Raw genomic sequence first — 6,204 nt, forward strand, 5'->3', positions numbered from 1 at the left:
TTATTGGATGCATAAGATTGGTTAAAAACCCTAAATGAGTTAGAATAAAACTAGGGAGGACGAAAATGATCTTAATGTTAATCCAATGACACAAAAATGCGTATTGGATGCACAAAATTTGTTAAAAACCTTAATTGGATTAGAATAAGCCTAGGGAGGATGAAAATGACCTAAATGTTAATCCAATGACACAAACACACGTATTGGATGCACAAGATTGGTTGAAAACTTTAATTGGAGTAGAATAAGCCTAGGGTCGACGACAATGACCTTAATGTTAATACAATGACACAAACACACGTATTGAAGTAGAATAATCCTAGGGAGGACGAAAATGACTTAAATATTAATCCAATGACCCAAATGAACTTATTGGATGCACAAGATTGGTTAAAAACTTTAAATGGACTATAATAAGATTAGGGAGGATGAAAATAGCCTAAATGTTAATCAAATGACATAAACACACCTATTCGATGCACAAGAATGTTTAAAAACTCTTAATTTTACTAGCATAAGCATAAGGTGGACGAAAATGACTTGAATGTTAATATAATGACACAAACACGCCTATTGGATGCACAATATTGGTTAAAAATCCTGATTGGACTAGAATAAGCCTAGGGAGAACGAGATTGACTTAAATAATTATCCAATGACACAAATAAACTTTTTGGATGCACATTATTGGTTAAAAACCTCAAATGGATTAGAATAAGCCTAGGGAGGAGGAAAATGACCTAAATGCTAATCCAATGACACAAATAAACATATTTGATGCCCAAGAATGGTTAAAAACCCTAATTGGACTAGAATAAGCTTAAAAAGGACGAAAATGACCTAAATGTTGATCCAATGCCACAAACACACCTATTAAATGGACAAGATTGGTTAAGAACACAAATTCGGCAAAAATAAGCTTATGGAGGATGAAAATGACCTAAATGTTAATCCAATGACACTAACACACGTATTGAATGCACAAGATTGGTTAAAAACTCTAAATAGACTAGAATAATCCTAGGTAGGATGAAAATAACTTAAGTGTTTATACAATGACACAAACACACGTATTGGATGCACAAGATTGATTAAATCCCTAATTGGACAAGAATAAGCCTAGGGAGGAAGAAAACGACCTAAATGATAATTGATAACACAAGCAAACATATTTGATGCACAAGATTGGTTAAAAAACCGTAATTGGACTAGAATAAGGCTAGGGAGGACGAAAATGACCTAAATGTTTATCTAATGACAAATGAACTTATTGGAAGCACAAGATTGGTTAAAAATCCTAAATGACTAGATTAAGCCTAAGGGGGACGAATATGACCTAAATGTTAATCCAATGACACAAATAAACATCTTTGATGCACAAGATTGGATAAAAACCCTAATTGGACTAGAATAAGCCTAGGTAGGACGAAAATGACCAAAATGTTAATCCAATAATACAAAAAAACATTTTTTGAGGCACAAGATTTGTTAAAAACCGTAATTGGACTAGAATAAGCCTAGAGAGGACAAAAATGACCTAAATGTTAATCCAATGACACAAATGAACTTATTGGATGCACAAGATTAGTTAAAAACCCTAAATGGACTAGATTAAGCTTAGGGCGGACAAAAATGACCGAAACGTTAATCCAATGACACAAATAAACATATTTGATGCAGAAGATTGGTTAAAAATCCTAAATGGATTGGAATAAGCATAGGGAGGACGAAAATGACAAAAATGTTAATCCAATAACAATAATGAACTTATTGGATGCACAAGTTTTGTTAAAAACAAAAAACGGACTAGAATAAGCCTAAGGAAGTTGAAAATGACCTAAATGTTAATCCAATGACACAAACACACCTATTGAATGCAAAAGATTATTTAAAAACCCTAATTGGACTAGAATAAGTATACGGGAAACGAAAATGACCTAAATGTTATTCCAATAACACATACACACAAATTGGATGCAAAAGATTGGTTAAAAACCCTTAAAGGACTAGAATAAGCTGAGGGAGGAAGAAAATAACCTAAATGTTAATCCAGTGACCCAAACACACCTATTGGATGCACAAGATTGGTTAAAAACCTTGATTGGACTAGAATAAGCCTAGGGGGAACGAAAATGACCTAAATATTTATCCAATGACACAAATAAACTTTTTGGATGCCCATTATTGGTTAAAAACCCTAAATAGATTAGAATAAGCCTAGGGAGGACGAAATTGACCTAAATGTTAATCCAATGACACAAAAAACAATATTTGATGCAGGAGATTGATTCAAAACCCTAATTTTACTAGAATAACCCTAGAGAGGACGAAAATGTCCAAAATGTTGATCCAATGATACAAATGAACTTATTTGTTGCGCAAGATTGGTTAAAAACCCTAAATGGACAACAATAAGCCTAAGGATGATGAAAATGACGTAAATGTTAATCCAATGACACAAACACACCTATTAAATGGACAAGATTGGTTTAAAACACTAATTGGGCTAAAATAAGTCTAGGGAGAATGAAAATGACCTAAATGTTAATCCAATGACACAAACACACGTATTGGATGCACAAGATTGATTAAAAACCCTATTTGGACTAGAATAAGCCTAGGGAGGACGAAAATGACCAAAATGTGAATTCGATAACACAAACACACATATTTGATGCACAAGATTGGTTAAAAACCGTAATTGGACTAAAATAAGCCCAGGAAGGACAAAAATGACCTAAATGTTAATACAATGGCACAAATGAACTTATTGGATGCACAAGACTGGTTAAAATTCCTAAATGGATTAGAATAAGCCTAAGGAGGACGAAAATGACCTAAATGTTAATCCAATAATACAAACGAAAACTTTTTGATGCACCAGATTGGTTAAAAACTGTAATTGGACCAGAATAAGCCTAGAGAGGACAAAAATGACCTAAATGTTAATCCAATGACACAAATGAACTTATTAGATGCACAAGATTAGTTAAAAACCCTAAATGGACTAGAATAAGCTTAGGGAGGAAGAAAATAACCTAAATGTTAATCCAGTTACCCAAACACACCTATTCGATGCACAAGATTGGTTAAAAACCCAGATTGGACTAGAATAAGCCTAAGGAGAACGAAAATGACCTAAATATTTATCCAATGACACAAATAAACTTTTTGGATGCACATGATTGGTTAAAAACCCTAAATGGATTAGAATAAGCCTAGGAAGGACGAAAATGACCTAAATGTTAATCCAATGACACAAATAAACATATTTGATGCACAAGATTAGTTAAAAATTCTAATTGGACTAGAATAAGCTTAGAGAGGACGAAAATGACCTAAATGTTGATCAAATGACACAAATGAACTTATTGGATCCACAAGATTGATTAAAAACCCTAAATCGACTAGAATAAGCCCAGGGATGATGAAAATTACCTAAATGTTAATCTAATGAAACAAACACACCAATTAAATGGACAAGATTGGTTAAAAACACTAATTGGGCTAAAATATGCCTTGGGAGGATGAAAATGACCTAACTATTAATCCAATAACACAAACACAGGTATTGGATGCACAAGATTGGTTAAAAACCCTAAATAGACTAGAATAAGCCTAGGGAGGATGAAAGTAACCTAAGTGTTTATCCAATGACCCAAACACACGTATTGGATGCACAAGTTTGAATAGAAATCCTAATTGGACTAGAATAAGCCTAGGGAGGACAAAAATGACCTAAATGTTAATCCAATGACAAATGAACTTATTCGATGCACAAGATTTGTTAAAAATCCTAAATGGAGTAGATTAAGCCCTGATGGGACGAAAATGATCTATATGTTAATCCAATGACACAAATAAACATAGTTGATGCACAAGATTAGATAAAATCCTTAAATGGACTAGAAGAAGCATAGGGAGGACGAAAATGACCTAAATGTTAATCCAATGACACAAATGAACTTACTGGATGCACAAGATTAGTTAAAAACCCTAAATGGACTAGATTAAGCCTAGGGAGGACAAAAATGACCTAAATGTTAATCCAATTACACAAATAAACTTATTTGATGCACAAGATTGGTTTAAAACCATAATTGGTTTAAATTTTATACAATATTATCAACAAGATTATCTAATTTTTTCCTAACTGATGAATTAATCTCAAAACCAACTTGTTTAATATTAATTCCTATTTTAACAGCAAAAGATTCAAACAGTTTGTTCACAGCGGAATTTCACAATCACATGCAAGATCAATATAAAAAGTAAAGAGAGAGAGGAAATAGTGCATCAGGGATTTTTATACTGGTTCGGCTATCACTTTGATAACCTACATCCAGTCCTGAAATCTACAACAGATTTCAGCCTTTCGCTAGAATGATTTGAGGAATATTTTTACAGACTTTCCAGCGTCACAGCCTATCAATCCAACTCACAATCACTTCTATCACAATACCAACCTATCCCTAAGAGTTACTTGTCAAACTCTTGCGAGATCAAGCTGACGTTTCTTTTAGATGACCACAAGTTTCCTAAAAGATAACCACCAGTGTACACTACTGGATTTCCAAAACTTCAATTACAGAAATTGTTCTTTCACAAAGAATTAAAGAATACTAAGAAAATTTGACTCAATCACAATGTAAGATCTCACACAAAAGTATTAGCCAATGAGTATTTGTGTGTTGTAACAATTTTTCTCTTAAGGTGTTTCTCTGTCAACTGTGTTTATGAAAAAGTGTTATGATTGTTATCAAAAAATTGTGATTGATTCAATTTACATATTTTCAGAAAAACATTATATAAATCGATTTTGTAATCGATTTTATTAAAGTTTGATACCAGCTTAACCGATTACCCAATCGATTATCGTGTGTCTTGTTTTTCTTGAATCTTGAAAATATAAGAACTAATCGATTTCCTAATCGATTCCTTTAATACACTTATCAGAGACTGATACTCAGTTTGTATCAGAATCGATTGACTAATCGATTATACTTGTTTTGTTCAAACAACGAGATCAAAACAATCGATTACTCATTCAATTCATATATTAACATAATTGATTTGGCAATGGGCTAAATACTTCCTGTAACTTAGACATTTTACTCCAATCGATTCGTCAATTGACTTGGTTGGTCACAGTGACTAAGGTGTTTTACTCAAATCGTTTTGCCAATCGATTTGGCTGGTCACAGTGACTAAGTTGTCTTACTCCAATCGATTTGCTAATCGATTTGGCTGGTTACAGTAGCTTAGCTATTTAGTTAAAATCGATATGCCAGTCGATTACGCAATATGTTCCTGATAAATGATTAACCAGTCTGTTCTTTCAATCAATTACCTAATCGATTAATGCAAAGCTTGCAACACAAGAAACATATATCAATCAATTATCTAATCGATTAGTGCAAAGCTTGCAACTTAAGAAACTTATTTCAATTGATTGTCCAATCGATTTCGTTGATCACATAACACATGTCTGAGGAAAAAGTATTTTCATGATCGATTTGCCAATCGATTGACTTAGTATGAGCTTGGTTCTGTGAATCACAAAACAATATGTTTCTGATAAATGATTAACCGGTTCATTCTTTCAATCGATTACCTAATCGATTGATGCAAAGCTTGCAACACAAGAAACATCTATCAATCGATTATCTAATCGATTTAGTGCATAACTTGCAGCTTAAGAAACTTATTTCAATTGATTGTCCAATCGATTTCGTTGATCACATAACACATGTCTGAGGAAAAAGTATTTTCATGATCGATTTGCCAATCGATTGACTTAGTATGAGCTTGGTTCTGTGAATCACAAAATCGATTACTCAATTGATGTGCAAATCGACTCTCCAATTGATTTCTTTAAACACAGAACACAGGTTTTGATAAAACCTTTTAAGTAATCGATTAACTTAGTGAAACCTTTATTCTGTGAGTCTGACAATCGATTGCTCAATTGATTTATCAATTGATTTATTACTTGATTGATTAAAACTTATTTTATGATTTCATTGGCAAATACTATATGAGAACTCATTATGATTAAGTCTACCTAATTGACCCTATTAACACTAGACACTCTTGTACATCAGTCTTCAAGCCTTGTAGGACATCATCCATCTTTGCTTGATTGCTTGAGTTCCAAGTTTTGTCCAAGTGTGTAGTGTTTGTTTATTTGCCTGAAATGTTTCT

This window comes from Cicer arietinum, chromosome 3 (assembly GCF_000331145.2).
Source record: "Cicer arietinum cultivar CDC Frontier isolate Library 1 chromosome 3, Cicar.CDCFrontier_v2.0, whole genome shotgun sequence".
NCBI classification, from domain to species: domain Eukaryota; kingdom Viridiplantae; phylum Streptophyta; class Magnoliopsida; order Fabales; family Fabaceae; genus Cicer; species Cicer arietinum.